General features: G+C 42.9%; 1 protein-coding gene across 6 annotated transcripts in view; it reads right to left on the reverse strand.

Annotated features, from left to right (window-relative positions):
• MARCHF6 (membrane associated ring-CH-type finger 6) overlaps window positions 1-19,204 on the reverse strand; it is a 76,113-nt gene that overhangs the window by 50,728 nt on the left and 6,181 nt on the right. The window lies entirely within an intron of this gene.

Genomic DNA, 19,204 nt, shown 5'->3' on the forward strand with positions numbered 1-19,204 from the left:
TCTCCTAACAATTTAAAGTCCTAAGTCCAGTCCTAAGTTTAAATTTCACAAAAACCTATCTCAGGACTTATAGAAACAGCAGTGAGCGGCCCTGGGGACAACCCTCCACTAGAGGGAGACACTGTAACAGACACACACACAATCAAGGTGTGGAGGGGGCACCCCAAGACCAGAGAGAAATGAGCCAGAGGCCACCTTAAGCAGAAACTACAGGAGCGCAGGGCTACGGGTCTGCCGCCAGAGGGCAGCAGCTCCTCCTCACGCTCCTGCCCCACGTGGTTCTAGGGCACCTCCGTCTGCCTGGGGTGGCAGGTGACATGCAGAGGACTGAAAGCATGCCATCAAGCTCACTAGTTTATTAATGTGGTCCTTCCGCAGGACCACCTACCAAAACCTGGTAGTGACTTTCATTTAGAACGGATTCTCAGCGAACCACCAAGGCCAAATACCAACCCCAAGGTGGGAATGTGAGGGGCAACAGGCAGTGTGAACAAGGGGCAAGGACTTGATGCAAACTTCCGATCTACTCTCTAACAGGGAATTCCTCATTAATGAGTAACAACTGCAACCCAGAGCCTATCTCTAACGGATTTAATAATGAATCTCCAGCACCCGTCCGACTGGAAGCACACATGCTGAGCACTGTGGTGCGCTTCCGGCCACTTAAGAGCATCATAGACTTATGACTGCTCAATCTTGGGCGGCTAAACAATGTTTGTCAAAGTTAAGGCTCAAATGCTCAGGGTAACCTATGGTTAGCACACTAGTCTCCCTGTTATCTATAAACCAGACAAATCGCTCCAGCAACACAGAAAAGCCACTCACCACCACCCAGGAAAAAGCTATCAAAAGTGTCAATCCTGCTTCCCATGGAGTCGCGGTCAAGTTATCCGAATTGTATCAAATTAAGCACAGATGGCACAACCATTTCAGCTCTAGAAGCAGACACTGAAGCTACCATCATCGGAAGGACTTTGCTTTCCGGTAAGCTACCGGCACATTACCAGAAATAACGCTGGCAGTCGGCATCGTTTATAGAGCGAACAACATGGAATCAAAATCTCTTCCAACCTCCCTTTTTCACCTTCATCCTTAATTAATAAAAACATCCAACAGCAACAGCTTTCACTCTGATCCGTTCTGCATCGATCTAAGACTTTGAGCTCTAGCAGTGCAGTAGGAACGTCCCAGCCATCGCGTCTAATCAGCCTCCACAAAGTTCCAACACAAAACAGAACCACGGTCCCATGCCATGATTTCCAGCGGCAGTGTGCAGGCAGCTCCCGCACTTTAGCCCAGGGAAACTAGGCTAGGAGCCAGGAGGGCGCGTAAAAGCAGGGCATGGGGATAGGGGCGGAGGCTCCCCATCCTAAACCCGTGCGGCACCCGTGCGGCAGATCACACAGTATTTTAACTGCACCGAACTCAACACCCTGCCACTGAAGGTGGAGATTAGCTAGGCTGCTTCCCTCATAGCTCAGTTGGTAAACAATCTGCCTGCAATGCAAAAGACACAGGTTCAATCCCTGGGTCGGGAAGATCCCCTGGAGAAGGAAATGGCAACCCACTCCAGTATTCTTGCCTGGAGAATCCCAGGGACAGAGGAGCCTGGTACAGTCCATGGGGTCACAAGAGTCAAACACAACTTAGCAACTAAACCACCACCTCGGCTGCAGGTACTAGACTTGCCATGCAGTGGATCTGCCTTAAAGGATTTTAAGTGGACTCAATGGCACCCCACTCCAGTACTCTTGCCTGGAAAACCCCATGGACGGAGGAGCCTGGTAGGCTGCAGTCCATGGGGTCGCGAAGAGTCGGACACGACTGAGCGACTTCACTTTCACTTTGCACTTTCATGCATTGAAGAAGGAAATGGCAACCCACTCCAGTGTTCTTGCCTGGAGAATCCCAGGGACAGGGGAGCCTGGTGGGCTGCCGTCTATGGGGTCACACAGAGTTGGACATGACTGAAGCGACTTAGCAGCAGCAGCAGCATTCCAAATACCAGACCTCCAGAAAGTCCAGTGCTGTTTTTCATCACTGCCTCCCCACCCTTGGGTCCTGAGTAACAAGTTTGCTACCCCTTGGTTGGGGTAGTCCATTACCAGGCTTCCTCTGTGGAACCAAATCTTGGTTCCCCATCACCCAATTCCCAGTCGCCCTGGTCAGCACAACAACTTAACAGGGCCACCGGACATGCACTCCTGGTGACCTAGAGTCATCAGAGCTGAGGATGCCCCCAGGCATGGATGAGTTCTAGAATGACCACAGTTCTGCCAGTAGGAGCCAAACCTGCACTCAAAGTCATTCGTTCTGTCGGGGTACCAGTCGGAAGTGCCTAGACCTCTGTGGATTAACCTTAGAGACAGGCATATGCCACTGCAGTATTCCCCCACTTATGGGGAGTTTGAGTGCAAGTGTGGGTGGGCAGGTGCAGTCACAGGGCAAGTGGTTCCACCTCTTCCTGTCTCCCCACCAGCTCTCAAGCGGCCGCAGGGGCAGAAGTAGGGCTCAGCAGCGACAGCGTAGCAGGCAAGACACAGGGCAGAGGGAAGTGGTGGGAACATCACTGGGCCTCCCATCGTCCTGCAGAAACATGGTGACTAGTAGCCAGCAGTTATGTGGCGAAGGACTGGGGTTGGGCAGGGAGACCCTCGCACCCTCGGCCAGCGGGACACAGGGACGTAACACGAGGAACACCACCAAGGAGCAGGCAAACCGCTCACGGCCAGCCTGGCTCCTCCTCAACAGGCACGCGCGGGCACTGCAGGCGGGAACACCGCCAAGACTGCGGCGTGGGCCCATCCGCCCACCTGCCAGGGGCACCACAGTTCCCCACCCTCCACAGGACTGCCACAAGGGGCAGGCGGGGCTGGAGTTGAGTGCAACTGGGAAAACCTATCTCCATTAGATCCAGACACAGATTGTCAGAAGATTTCATCCTTCTAAAGGACAAACCAAGGAACACAAAACTGCTGCTAAGTCGCTTTAGTCGTGTCTGACTCTGTGTGACCCCATAGACGGCAGCCCACCAGGCTCCTTCGTCCCTGGGATTCTCCAGGCAAGAATACTGGAGTGGGTTGCCATTTCCTTCTCCAGTGCATGAAAGTGCAAAGTGAAAGTGAAGTCGCTCAGTCGTGTCTGACTCTTCGCGACCCCATGGGCTGTAGCCTACCAGGCTCCTCCATCCATGGGGTCTCCCAGGCAAGAGTACTGGAGTGGGGTGCCATTGCCTTCTCCGTACACAAAACTAAGCAAACACAAACAAATCTAAATCAAGCCCCAGAGCTCTGCTCAACAGAGTCTACAATACAGAACTGGGACTCACCGGGGCCCTGCAAGGTCAAAACTATCTCCATTCTAACACTAAGAGTCTTCTCTCACTGTGTTACCAGTGTACAGTGGTGGTTTCCAGAGGCTGCAGGACACAGCTGTTTGAATGCAGCTGCTTCCCACTAAACCACACATTTAAAAGATACACAAATATAAAACAAATCCACTCTGCCCACCAATGTTCTGGCTTTGGAATATATGGTCATTTTCTGAAGAAAAATGTGTATTAACACATAATGGGTGTGTTAAGTGAATAAAAAATTTCTAAATGTTTTTACTCTCTTATATGGCAAGTAAAAGTTCTTCTGAGTCTTTCAGAAGAGTTTACAGGGATCCTGAGACCAAAAAAGTTTGAGAACCACTGCTCTATCTAATTTTTTTCCCACAGTAACTATGGTTCTCTCAAAATACACACATACACAATATTATCATTATTTTATCAAGGACTTCACAAGCTCCGCTGATTATATAGAAGGACGGAGAAGGGAACACTAAGGCTTCTAAATCATCTTGTTTTAAAATCATGGAACTCTTTTACATAATAATAAAAGTGGAAATCAAATAGTCAAAGTAGAAAATAAGTTGAAACAAATGAACCTGTGTATATCAAGCTTAATCACAGAAAATAATTATTTTAGAGACTTTATAACATGATCATACATCCCTAGTAGGCTATATCCAAAGACAAAAGGGACTATAGAGATATCCTAAAGAGAATTCAGTAATCATCATGTTAACAGCTGGAGAAGGCAATGGCAACCCACTCCAGTACTCTTGCCTGGAAAATCCCATGGAAGGAGGAGCCTGGTAGGCTGCAGTCCATGGGGTCGCTAAGAGTCGGACACGACTGAAGCGACTTAGCAGCAGCAGCAGCATGTTAATAGCAATAACATTGACGGGCATTTTTATTTTTTTAATTATTTATTTTTTTGGCTGCACCAAACAGCATGTGGGATCTTAGTCCCCCAACCAGCGACAGAACTTGTGCCCCCTGCAGAGGAAGTGTGGAGTCTTAACCACTGGGCTGCTAGGGAAGCCCCTTGACAGGCCTTTTAAAACTTGGGAGGATAAAGACAGTAAGCAGTATGACAATGGTATTATGGTTAGTTTTTTAATAAGTTATTATCTCTTAGAATACATAAGCATTTACTGATGAAAAGATATCATATTTGGGATTTCCTTTAGAACAATCCAGTAGAAGTGTGGGGAAGCAAGAGGGAAAGAGTTGAGATAAAAGAACTGTCAGCCGTGCTTGTATCTGTTGAATCTAGATGCTGACAATATGAAGGCTTACTACATTAATCTATTTGTAAGAGTTTGAAATTTATATAATTAAACTTTTAAACTATATAAATCAAAAGTTAAACATGCAATTTGGAAATATCATTGCTGAACTTTCATTTTACTGAACACTACCAAGTCCAATTTTATCATGAAGTTCTTTAGTAGGAGGACTTAGCATGTGGTTTACTTAATATACACACACAAATGTGAAAACTTTTGTTAGCAATTTTCCTATTTTAGAGATCATGTTTTTAAAAATGTGTTAAGGGATTTCCGTGGTAGTCCAGTGGTTATGATTTGGAGCTCCTAATGCAGGGGACATGGATTCAATCCCTGGTCAGGAGACTAGAATTTCACATGCCAAGGCCAAAAAATATGTGTTCAAACTTTCACTGTCTATATCCTCATCAGGGAAAGAAAGCAGAATAAGATCTAAGTAATCTGTCTCAACATTCCTAAAGGCCTATTTCTATGAAACCAACAATCGAATTCTAATTTAAAACCATTTAATCTAAATGACTATAAAAAGAATTTGATCCAAGAAACAATATCACAAATCTCTTCTGTAGTACTGACTCTTTGTCTTTTCTCACATGATAAAGTTGTGACTAAATGAGTTTTGTTCAAGCGTACTTTCTGTATGACTATTTCCCTAAATGGAAAGGCAAAGATTGTTTCTCTAAATCAACCATAATGGTGATAAGCCTCAGCTATAAAACACTTTAAGGCAAACACTGTTTAGTAGGCCCCGAGCCACACCTAACTCTAACCCTGATTAGGTGTGGCTTATCCCCTTTATGAAGGAACTGGAGGCCAAGAAAAGCTGCCTAGGAGCTAGGCTGTGCCTGGTCTATATCCTCAACAAAGTTTCCTTTGCTAGTCTGTGCGCATGGAGTAGAAGGCATGGAAGCTTCCCTCCTGCCAATCCATATTCCAGCAGAAAAACCTGAAACAAAGCATAAATGTATAAAGGTCATGGCTGAACATTTATTCTGGAAGAATAGGTAAGAGCTATTAACAGCTGCTACTTTGCAGGGATCAGAGTTGGGGAAAGAAGTTCTTATTTTACATGGGTATGCTGCCTATAGTACAGCTATACCTCAGTATCCATGGATGGATTGCTTCCAGGAGCCCCCACATATATCAAAACTCCAGGACACTCAAGTCCCAAAGTTGGCCCTTGACACCTGCAGGTTCTGTCTGCATCCACGGATTCAAGCAAAGGTGCCTGAAAATTCTGATCTGCGGTTGGTTGAATTTACAGACACAAAACCCACAAATGGGGGTGAAGGGCAACACTATATAATTACTGGAAGAAATCTGCATAAAAGTGGACCGAAAAAGTTCAAACAAATGCTGTTCCAGGATCAACTGCATATATTTGTGTATGTGTCCATATATAATGGACACGAATTCAAGCAAACTCCAGAAGACAGGGAAAGACAGGGAAGCCTGGTGTGCTGGAGTCCATGGGATCACAAAGAGTTGGACATAACTTAACAACTGAATAGCAACAACACAAAAGGATGCTGAGTGATAAAGAACCTCAGACACAAAGAGTTACTTACTTCTATACAATTCCAAATGTAAAAAAATACAAAAATGTGAAAAACACGTATCACTAGAAAATCAGGATAAAGTTTCCTCCTAGAGAAAGGTAGCAATAAAGACTAGAAAAGAATGGAAAGTTCTAGATCAAGATAAAATAGTCTTCTCCCTATTCCTCCTGCCAAGGACAGCTAAAAACACAGGATATTATATACGAAACGCACATATGAAGACTAAAAAGTGAAGCAAAGGCAGACCACCAAAAGGAGCTGGGGCCCCAAGGAACTACACACACAGCAGTGAGTTCTCTGGGCTTGTGTTTTGCCTTAAGTAGCCTGGACTACGGAGAAGGCAATGGCACCCCACTCCAGTACTCTTGCCTGGAAAATCCCATGGATGGAGAAGCCTGGTAAGCTGCAGTCCATGGGGTCGCTAAGAGTCGGACACAACTGAGCAACTTCACTTCCACTTTTCACTTTCCTGCATTGGAGAAGGAAATGGCAACCCACTCCAGAGTTCCTGCCTGGAGAATCCCGGGGACGGCGGGGCCTGGTGGGCTGCTGTCTATGGGGTCGCACAGAGTCGGACACTACTGAAGCGACTTAGCAGCAGCAGCAGCAGCAGCAGCAGCAGCAGCAGCAGCCTGGACTAGTCAGTTCTTCTCATCAGGTGGCCAAAGTATTGGAGTTTCAGCTTCAGCATCAGTCCTTCCAATGAATATTCAGGATTGATTTCCTTTAGGATGGACTGGTTGGATCTCAATAGAAAAGACCCTGATGCTGAGAAAGATTGAAGGCAGGAAGAGAAGGGGACGACAGAGGATGAGATGGTTGGATGGCATCACCGACTTGATGGACATGAGCTTGAGTAAGCTCTGGGAGTTGGTGATGGACAGGGAGGCCTGGCGTGCTGCAGTCCATGGGGTCGCAAAGAGTCGGACACAACTGAGCGACTGAACTGGACTGACCCTGAACTAGAGACTAAGGTAGAGAAGCTGGCAACCTAGAGACAATGAGAACACACCAAAAAAATTCCCCATGAAAACTTGCTCCCTCTAGCCAAAGGACCAGAAAAGGGGCAACTCAGTAAGCCAGAAAATTTTACAGACAATAACTGCTGCTGTAATCCAGCCAAACAGTACAAGAAAAACTTCAACCCTACCACTACCTCTGACACCAAGGACAAGTGGGGAGCAGAGATCAGCTAACTCTAGTTCTAAACTAACCCAACAATATTATCAAGCAAGTTTATGAAGAACTGAGGATTAAAACCGAACCCCAAATTCCAAAAGAGAACTTTTCAACTTTATCATGCATACTTCGGTTATATGATCAAGTTTTCTTGAATGTTTTATTTTTTCATAATTTAATGTCAATATCCTATATATCTACTATTTACCCCTCCAACTTTATTTTCTTGCATTTAAATGGTAGACTGCTCTAATAAAAAAAACAAAACACTGCATTACTGAATATAAGGACAAAAGTAACTTGTACAGTAGCTAATTAAGTAGTTTTATTACTAATGAAACTGGATTATTTCCACATTCTGCCATGTTCTTTTTCTCTGTCAACTATTCAAGTCCTTCGTCCAGCTTACTAATTGGAGTCTTAACAATAGAAAATAATCCAACAAGTTTCAGCAAAAGATTTGAACAGATACTTTACCAGAGAAGCATCTGGTGCTTCTGATGCTAACCTGGAGAAGTTAGCATCATGAAAGCAATGCAAACATCATTAAGGAAATGCAAATTAAAATCACAGTAAGTTGTTGGTAACTACACAACATGTCTGTATTTAAAGCCACTGAATTACACACTTAAAAATGGTTAGGATGATAAATCTTGTTAAGTATGTTTTACCACATTTAAAAAATGTTTAAACCACAGTAAAGTACCACTGGACTTCTCTGGTGGTTCAGCTGTGAAGAACCCATCTGCCAATGCAGGAGACACAGGTTTGATCCCTGGTCTGGAAGATCCCCTGGAGAAGGAAGTGGCAACCGACTCCAGTATTCTTGCCTAGGAAATCCCATGGACCGAGGAGCCTGGCGGGGGCTACAGCCCATGGGGTTGCAAAAGAGTCAGACACGACTGACTAAACAACAAGATACCACTACATACCTATTAAAATGACAAAAACAAAAACATAGATACTCTTATCATACATTCAGAAATCCTATTCCTAGGTATTTGACCTAGTAAAGTGAGAACTTATGTTCACACAGAAATCTATATCAATTTCATGTGTAATTCCCCCAAACTTGAAACAAGCAATCCCCAAATTCCACAAATGGGGAATGGATAAACTGTGGCACATTCCTACAATAGAATACCACTCAGCAATTTAAAAAAAAGATAAGACTATTAATATATGCAATAATGTGAAAAATCTCAAATACATTATGTTAAGTTGAAAGAAATCAGACTCAAACAGCTCCATACTGTTTAATTCCATTTGTAACATTCTGGAAAAGGCAAAACTATTAGGATGGTGCACAAGTAATTGCGGTTTTTGCATTGTTGAAATTTGCTGTTTGATGCTGGAATACATTCTTAAATGTGGTTAATTATACATCATTTTAATGCACATTTCTTTTTTTTTTTTTTTGCTAATGACATTATTTCAGACTATGGAGATGATGTTAGACAAAAAGCAAATTTGAGCGATCTTATTTGAGTACAAAATGGGTCATAAGGCATAGAGAACTCACAACATCAACAACGCATTTGGCTCAGGAACTGCTAACGAACCTACAGTGCAGTTGTGGTTCAAGAAGTTTTGCAAAGGAGATGAGAGCCTTAAAGATACAGGAGTGTAGTAGCCAGCCATTGGAAGGTGACAACAACCGAGAGTCATCATTGAAAAGGATCCTCTTACAACTACACAAGAAGTTGCCCAAGAACTCAACAACATTCTACATTCGTTTGGCATTTGAAGCAAACTGGAAAGGTGAAAAAGCTACGTGGCTGCCTCATGAGCTGACCGAAAATCAAAAAATTATTATCATTTTGAAGAGTCATCTTCTCTTTTCCTATACAACAACAATGAACCACTCCTTGATCAGCTTGTGATGTGCGATGAAAGGTGGATTTTACATGACAACTGGTGATGACCAGCTCAGCGGCTGGTCCAAGAAGCTCCAAAGCACTTTCCAAAGCCAAACTTGCACCTTTAAAAAAGAGTCATAGTCACTGTTTAGTAGTCTGCTGCCCATCTGATACCCTACAGCTTTCCTCATCTCGGCATGACCCTTACATCTGAGACGTATGCTAGGCAAATCAATGAAAAGCACCAAAAACTGCAAGGCCTGAAGCCAGTATTAGTCAACAGAAAGGGCCCAATTCTTTTCCATGACAACGCCCAACCACATGTTGCACAACCAACGCTTCAAAAGCTGAAGGAATTGAGCTAAAAAATTTTGCCTCATCCACCACGTTTACCTGACCTCTGGCCAACCGACTACCACTTCTTCAAGCACCTCAACAACTTTTTGCAGGAAAAATGCTTCCACAACCAGCAGGAGAAAGAAGATGCTTTCCAAGAGTTTGTTGAATCACGAAGCACGGACTTTTATGCTACAGGAATAAACAAGCACTTCCCACTGGCAAAAAACATGTTGATTGTAATGGTTCCTATTTTGATTAATAAAGATATGTTTGAGCCTAATTATAATGATTTGAAATTCAAGGTCTGAAACCACAATTACATTTGTACCAACCTAATACATATACAGAAACAGATGAATGGTTCCAGGATCTGGAGGTAGAGTTGACCATAAAAAAGCATGTAGATATTTTGAGTAGTGAAAGAAGTATTCTATATCTTCTTGATTGTGGTGGCTACATGACTGCATGCATTTGTCAAAAACTCACAGACATTAAATAAGGTAGATTCTACTTTAATTATACTTGGAGGGGAAAAAGATCAAAAGATTTTCTACAGTAGTGACTAAACAGATGTAGGAGACAAGAACAGGTAATGAGAAACAAGAAACAGGAAATAAGAAAAGGTAATGACATGGAAAAAAATTGGTTCTCTTTCTAAAATGTGGTCTAATGAAGTTGTAGACTGAAATGTATCGCAGTGAGCACATTTACTCCATCCAACCACATTGTGAGGAACTGTGGGAATCATCAGTGCTGGTCATCCAATGTTTCCGGCATTCTACTTCCTGGGCATGTGGCAGGACTGCACTTCCCTGTCACCTCTGAAATCTTACATGGATATGTGACCTGCTATGGTCAATGCAACATGAGGGCTAGCAATGGGCATCACTTATGGATAGAAGGCTTTGGGCACCGATGAACACACTCCATCACACCGCACGCTCATGCATCAATAACTGTGGAATCAAAAACACAGTCTACCATATAGATCCCCAGGTGATCCAATTTAGGAGCATTTCGAGATGCAGTGTCAGTGAGAAACTTCAACCTTTTATTGGTTTAACTTGCTCAGGTTTGGGGGTAGTCTGTGACTAAGACATAACTTACCCTTTCCTGTTTCATAAAGAATCTTAGCAGATTCACAAAACTAAAACAAACACAACTACCACCAACACAGAAATTCAAAGAAAACTCTTTCCACCATCTTTCCATGCTCTCAAGAGCATTAACAATGCTGAAAAGAAACACCAACGCTAGGTCCTTATCAGGCCATGCTCCTGAGTCATCATCTTGTTTCTGACTGTGATGATGAAGCATGCTTACACTGGTGAATTTCCAATCACTGATGGTCACAGGGCTGGGAAAATTGCAGTGAACCTCACAGGCAAGTTAACAAGCGTGGAGTGACCAGCCCCAGATTTGGAAGTGCAACTCAAAAACCTAGAAAAATGGCAAAATAACCTACTTCCATTCTGTTAGCTTGGTTTCATTGTCCTGACCACCTCAGCTGGCATGAGGACCATGAAGAAACAAGAAAAAACACACAGGAGAGAAATCCTGGAATTTCTTTCCTAAGAGAGTTTAACATGTGCAAATAAAACGCCTCAAAGGGGAAAGGGGGGGGGGGGAAGCAGGGACGGAGTCAAAGAATAATCTATTTTGTTTAGCAGGATCAATTCTACCACCTGAAACTTCAATAGAAAAACAAGGCCAACAGTACAAAAGGAGAGCTAAGTGTACAAAAGATGCAGCCTGAGGCCCTTCACTAAAAATGAAATGTGGCAGAGTAAGGCTCCACCAAATTTACACGCAGTAAAATTACAAACCTTGTTCAGGCCAAAATAAGATCAATGCACGTTGCTGGTTATGAACACAAACCTACCTAGAAATCAAAGCTCTGCAAACCTACCTAGGAAAAAAAAAAGCTCTTAGTGGTTTTCAAGGGCAAACTTTTGTTAGATCCTGTGGTGACTTTTGTTGCTGTATTTGAATACTTAGTATCTTCACAATAGGAAATCAACCCTGAATATCATTGGGAGGACTGATGCTGAAGCTGAAGCTCCAACACTTTGCCCACCTGATGTGAAGAGTCAACTCACTGGAAAAGATCCTGATGCTGGGAAAGATTTATGGCAGGAGGAGAAGGGGACAACTGAGGACAAGATGGTTGGATGGCATCACTGACTCAATGGACATGAGTTTGAGCAAACTCTTGGGAGATGGTGAAGGACAGGGAAGACTGGTGTGCTGCAGTCCATGAGGTCGCAAAGAGTCCGACACAACTGAGCGACTGAACAACAAGTATCTTCACAAAGCATGCTTTTTTAAAGTTTCTAGCCCAGTACCTAGCTCAATTAAGTTGCTTTGAATGAAACCTTCAAATCCTGAGTGACTGAGCAAGGAGACAGCCTAGGAGATGAAGTTCAGTTCAGTTCAGTTCAGTCGCTCAGTCGTGTCCGACTCTCTGCGACCCCATGAATTGCAGCACACCAGGCCTCTCTGTCCATCACCAACTCCCGGAGTCTACCCAAGCCCATGTTCATCGAGTCGGTGATGCCATCCAACCATCTCATCCTCTGTCGTCCCCTTCTCCTCCCGCCCCCAATCCTACCCAGCATTAGGGTCTTTTCCAATGAGTCAACTCTTCGCATGAGGTGGCCAAAGTATTGGAGCTTCAGCTTCAACATCAGACCTTCCAATGAACACCCAGGATTGATCTCTTTTAGGATGGATTGATTGGATCTCCTTGCAGTCCAAGGGACTCTCAAGAGTCTTCTCCAACACCACAGTTCAAAAGCATCAATTCTGCGGCGCTCAGCTTTCTTCACCGTCCAACTCTCACATCCATACATGACCACTGGAAAAACCATAGCCTTGACTAGACGGACTTTTGTTGGCAAAGTAATGTCTCTGCTTTTAAACATGCTATCTAGGTTGGGCCATAACCTTCCTTCCAAGGAGTAAGCGTCTTTTAATTTCATGGCTGCAGTCACCATCAGCAGTGATTCTGGAGCCCAAAAAAGTCAAGTCTGACACTGTTTCCACTGTTTCCCCATCTATTTCCCATGGAGTGATGGGACCAGATGCCATGATCTTAGTTTTCTGAATGTTGAGCTTTAAGCCAACTTTTTCACTCTCCTCCTTCACCTTCATCAAGAGGCTCTTTAGTTCTTCTTCACTTTCTGCCATAAGGGTGGTGTCATCCGCATATCTGAGGTTATTGATATTTCTCCCGGCAATCTTGATTCCAGCTTGCGTTTCTTCCAGCCCAGCGTTTCTCATGATGTACTCTGCATATAAGTTAAATAGGCAGGGTGACAATATACAGCCTTGATGTGCTCCTTTTCCTATTTGGAACCAGTCTGTTGTTCCATGTCCAGTTCTAACTGTTGCTTCCTGACCTGCATACAGGTTTCTCAGGAGACAGGTCAGATGGTCTGGTATTCCCATCTCTTTCAGAATTTTCCACAGTTTATTGTGATCCACACAGTCAAAGGCTTTGGCATAGTCAATAAAGCAGAAATAGATGTTCTTCTGGAACTCTCTTGCTTTTTCGATGATCCAGCGGATATTGGCAATTTGATCTCTGGTTCCTCTGCCTTTTCTAAAACCAGCTTGAACATCTGGAAGTTCACGGTTCACATATTGCTGAAGCCTGGCTTGGAGAATTTTGAGCATTACTTTACTAGCATGTGAGATGAGTGCAATTGTGCGGTAGTTTGAGCATTCTTTGGCATTGCCTTTCTTTGGGATTGGAACGAAAACTGACCTTTTCCAGTCCTGTGGCCACTGCTGAGTTTTCCAAATTTGCTGGCATATCGAGTGCAGCACTTTCACAGCATCACCTTTGAGGATTTGAAATAGCTCAACTGGAATTCCATCACCTCCACTAGCTTTGTTCGTAGTGATGCTTTCTAAGGCCCACTTGACTTCACATTCCAGGATGTCTGGCTCTAGGTGAGTGATCACACCATTGTGATGATCTGTGTCGTGAAGATCTTTTTTGTACAGTTCTTCTGTGTATTCTTGCCACCTCTTCTTAATATCTTCTGCTTCTGTTAGATCCATACCATTTCTGTCCTTTATCGAGCCTATCTTTGCATGAAATGTTCCTTTGGTATCTCTAATTTTCTTGAAGAGGTCTCTAGTCTTTCCCAATCTGTTGTTTTCCTCTATTTGTTTGCACTGATCGCTGAGGAAGGCTTTCTTATCTCTCCTTGCTATTCTTTGGAACTCTGCATTCAGATGAGAATATCTTTCCTTTTCTCCTTTGCTTTTCGCCTCTCTTCTCTTCCCAGCTATCTGTAAGGCCTCCTCAGACAGCCATTTTGCTTTTTTGCATTTCTTTTCCATGGGGATTTTCTTGATCCCTGTCTCCTGTACAATGTCACGAACCTCTGTCCATAGTTCATCAGGCACTCTGTCTATCAGGTCTAGTCCCTTAAATCTATTTGTCACTTCCACTGTATACTCATAAGGGATTTGATCTAGGTCATACCTGAATGGTCTAGTGGTTTTCCCTACTTTCTTCAATTTAAGTCTGAATTTGGCAATAAGCAGTTCATGATCTGAGCCACAGTCTGCTCCTGGTCTTGTTTTTGCTGACTGTACAGAGCTTCTCCATCTTTGGCTGCAAAGAATATAATCAATCTGATTTCGGTGTTGACCATCTGGTGATGTCCACGTGTAGAGTCTTCTCTTGTGTTGTTGGAATAGGGTGTTTGCTATTACCAGTGTGTTCTCGTGGCAAAACTCTATTAGCCTTTGCCCTGCTTCATTCTGTACTCCAAGGCCAAACTTGCCTGTTACGCCAGGTGTTTCTTGACTTCCTACTTTTGCATTCCAGTCCCCTATAATGAAAAGGACATCTTTTTTGGGTGTTAGTTCTAGAAGGTCTTGTGTAGGTCTTCATAGAACCGTTCAACTTCAGCTTCTTCGGCGTTACTGGTCGGGGCATAGACTTGGATTACCGTGATATTGAATGGTTTGCCTTGAAAACGAACAGAGATCATTCTGTCGTTTTTGAGATTGCATCCAAGCACTGCATTTCGGACTCTTTGTTGACCATGATGGCTACGCCATTTCTTCTAAGGGATTCTTGCCCACAGTAGTAGATATAATGGTCATCTGAGTTAAATTCACCCATTCCAGTCCATCTTAGTTCGCTGATTCCTAGAATGTCAACGTTCACTCTTGCCATCTCCTGTTTGACCACTTCCAGTTTGCCTTGATTCATGGACCTAACATTCCAGGTTCCTATGCAATATTGCTCTTTACAGCATTGGACTTTGCGTCTATCACCAGTCACATCCACAGTTGGGTATCGTTTTTGCTTTGGCTCCATCCCATCATTCTTTCTGGAGTTATTTCTCCACTGATCTCCATTAGCATATTGGGCACCTACTGACCTGGGGAGTTCATCTTTCAGTGTCCTATCCTTTTGCCTTTTCATACTGTTCATGGGGTTCTCAAGGCAAGAATACTGAAGTGGTTTGCCATGCCCTTCTCCAGTGGACCACAATCTGTCAGACCTCTCCACCATGACCCATCCGTCTTGGGTGGCCCCACACGGCATGGCTTAGTTTCATTGAGATAGACAAGGCTGTGGTCCATGTGATCAGATTAGCTAGTTTTCTGTAGTTTTAGTTTTAGTGTGATGAAAGTTTTAGGAGATGAAAAGGAGAGGGAAAGCCCAATAGTGTGAGAGGTTATCAAGTCAGCACACATTTAGTGCTAGCCTATCCCTTTAGTTTTTTTAGCCAACAATCCAGTTCACCACATACATTCTAAGTATCTACTCTAAGGAAAAATACAGACCAACTCATGGCTTTGGGTACATCCTAACTCTTAAACCATCGTCTACCCTGAAAGCTCTTTAAGACTTCAGAAAGTTTCCACTTTCCTTCTGGTGATAAACTAGTGATAATTTTAATAAACAATGGTTTAATATACTTTATTTTTTTAGAACAGATTACATTTACAGAGAATGTGGGAAGACAGTACAGTGTTTCCACGTACCCAGTACCCCTATTACTTACATCCTACATTAGGATGTTACACTTCTATTACATTAGGATGTTACTGTTATGACACTTAATGAACCCATACTGACACAGTATCATCAACTAAAGTCAACAGTCTATTCAGATTTCCTTGATCTTTACCTAAAGTGATTTTTCTGTTCCAGAATCCACATTACATTTAGTTGTCATGTCTCCTTAGGCTCCTCTTAGCTCAAGGAGTTTCTCAGACTTTGCTTGTCTTTGACAACTTTTATCATTTCAAGGAGTATTGCAGGGTGCCCTTCTATCAGAATTTGTTTACAGTTTTTGCTCATGATTAGAGTGGAGCTATGTATCTGGGGAAGGAAAATCTCACAGGCAGAATGCCATTTCATCACATAATATCGAGGGTACATATTATCAACATGATTTTTGTGACTGCTAAATTTGACACTGATTCACTTAGTTGCAGTAACAAGGGATTTTCAATATCTGATTACCGACAAAAATCTTATAATTAGTAGCGATGATTACAGTAAACAATTATTGAGAAGTATTACTCAGGACTTCCCTGGCAGTCAAGTGATTAAGGTTCCACGCTTCCAATGCAGGGGGTGCGGGTTCGATCCCTGGTCGGGGAAATCCCACATGTCTCTTGGCAGGGCCACGAGTATTACTCAAAACATTACAGCCAAGATCAGGATTGCGGCTACATAAACTGTGGTACAGTCAGTACTTGGAATGTCTATTTGTTGTTGTTCAGTCGCTCAGTCATGTCCGACTCTTTGCGGAATGTCTACAGTCCCTTAAAAACAGCAAATTGAAGAACTATATGACAATATAGAAAAATGTATAATGTTAAATAAGCAAAGCACAAATTTAAAAAATGAATATACATTGTTCTTCCAACTAGGTAAGAAACCTAAAACAGAACACACACACACAAAAAAATGACAGCCACTATAATTGGTTAGATGAGAATATGGGTGATTTTCTTCTCCTCTTTGCCCTGTTTCTACTGTTTCATTGCTACAACTATAAAGAAAAAAATACTGAACTAAAATTTTGTGGAAAACACTTCCTTTTTGACTGTAGAAGTATACATACATACATATACTTTTTAAACGTGGATTTGGTAATTAGGCCTTGAAAACAGATTTAAAATTCCAATCCACATATCCCAAAGTTTAGTTATTTCTTATCCCTTCAGATTACAGGTCATAACAAAACCAACCTTCACCTGCACTACTGCTCCTAGAAGCCCCAAAACTAGTTTCCAGCCTGAAAACTACTACTAGGCTTGAGTTACTTCTGTCAGTGCGACGCTCTTCTGTGGAATCAGAAGAGGAGGGAAGGGGCTTTGCCCAGCAGGGGGTGAATGCAAGTTCAGCAGCAGAGGCAGTAACTCCCAAGTGTCAGCAGGAGTGTGCCAAGTATCAGTCTGATTCCTCTCAGCTCCAAACTTACCCTTCAGTACTACCTGTTCAGTAATAAGACACTGACTCTTTTAAACAGGTCTCAGAAAAGGATCTGTCAGTAGAGGGTGCTGGAGGGACAACACAGGAGGCCTGGAGCACGCCTGCTCCTGATGCACTCTCACTGGGTTTGCCAGCTTGTCACAGCCCCACTGCTAAGACCTCAACACACTCCAGGCCTTGCACCCAAAGCGGTACCCTAACTCTCTGCATGTCTACCCACCTACCAACCTTGGGTTTCCTGCATGAACCCTGGGGCGGGGGTAGGGGGTGGGTGGTGTTTCCTGCTCACCCAGAAACTGTGGGCTAGCTCTGGCGAAGACAACTCCGTACTTCTCCTATGCAGTCTGAACCACAGTCTTCCTATCTGCACTTTCCCTCAGGCCCAGCGTACCCCTTACAGTAGTCCTGGCATCTTTATAATTATTCTCTTACCACAGCTTAATAATTCTTTCAACTTCTTCTAGTTAAGTTACTGTGTTTTCAGTCTCCTCACTGGATCCAAAGTACAAAGAAAAAAGTAGATTTAAAGAATCAAGTGAAAATTTTAAGAACTGAAAAATACAGGGAGTCTGGGCTCATTCTTGGGTTCAGGCTCAACAGGAATGATTGTCTCAAGAAAAAGCACTTGGATTATTCTTTGTGGTGATCAGTTGGAACTGCTTTTACCCCAGTGAAACACCATTTTTACTATGGAAGAAAAAAAATAGCCTGACAGACTAGTTACTCCGGCAGGTATGTGGCAGGCACTGTCACAAAAGAATGAAATGAGTCTTAGACCCAAAGAAACCAACTGACAGTATTTGTGCCAGTAACAAAACTTTCAAGCAAAAATTAGGATTTTAGAAAACCTGTTTCCACCACAATAAGCATGACAGTTTCCCTAATATCTAAAGCCCTTCTGAGGTAAGTGGTGACTTTAATCAATGTGACTTTTATATTATACAGGAAAACGCGTCAACATTTGGAAGATTTGCATAACTTGATCCAACAGCTACCAAATGATCAATACATGATGATACAAAGCCATGTGTAAGTAAAAGAAAGTGGATTTTTTAAAACAGCTTTACTGAGGGATAACTGACATACAATCAAAGGCACTTAGAGGAAACCACCTGATATGCTTGACACTAGTAAAACTGTCACCACATTCGAGATAATGAACAGATCCATCACCACCAGAATTAACTCAGGCCCCTTTGTAATCCTCCTTCATCTCTCATCCTTCTCTCACCCATCTCATTCCCACCGAACTGACTGTTCTCCACAGCACGGATAACCGTCTTGTCTTGCCATGTAATTTATTACATGTTTATTTTATGTTCTCCCCTTCTCCTTTACCAACCCAAAGACAAGATCGCAGGCTCTGTTAAGGAAGGGATTTTGTCTATTTTCTTACCCGCCTACCCCAGGTGCATAAAATAGTGCCTGGCACTATTTAACAGCTGCTCAGTAAGCACCTGTCAAATAAGTGCATGTACGCCTGGCTGTAGGCATGCCAAAGCACTGACAGCTGATCTGTGGCAAAAACAATGAAGCAGACATTACTGGAAGCAGAGATGAAGACCATGTGGTTCTAGAAAGACAATAACTAGCTTCTGACAACTTCCTATCCTTTGAACTCATTGCTTCCAAATCTAAGTCATCTCAAGGTTTTGCCATACTACAGAACATGATCAATATGATACACTTGAGCTTCATCCCTTCCTAATGAATACAATTCACAAAGCATTAAAATAATTGCTTTGGCAGTCCATAAAAAACTGCTGATAAGATTTTATACTATGTTTTGCTAGTCTGAGCAGTAATTTAGAAAAATGAAAAAGAAAAACGTCAGCTCTATGTATCACTGGGCTGAAATAAGAGCACTCTAGTATGGCAAAATGTTTAATATCTTAATGAGAGTTTCATACATCAATACTTGCTTGCAACATCCATTCCAATATTGCAGTGCTTTTACTTTTTAAAAATACATACCCTTTAGCAAAGGACAGCATTTTTCCTTTGAAACTGAAAAACCTCAGTGCATCACATAATCAGACTCCTAACTGACAAAATGAGCAAGATATAAGATCTTCTCAAGCTCTGACGTTTAAAGATTTAATGAGAGAGCAGTTTACCTACCTAACAGAACGTCTTTCAAAAGTGGAATCAATTCTCCTAAACCCTGCCCC

The sequence above is a fragment of the Giraffa tippelskirchi genome, chromosome 8, assembly GCF_054371585.1.
Source record: "Giraffa tippelskirchi isolate mGirTip1 chromosome 8, T2T-mGirTip1v1.2.pri, whole genome shotgun sequence".
In the NCBI taxonomy this organism is placed as follows: domain Eukaryota; kingdom Metazoa; phylum Chordata; class Mammalia; order Artiodactyla; family Giraffidae; genus Giraffa; species Giraffa tippelskirchi.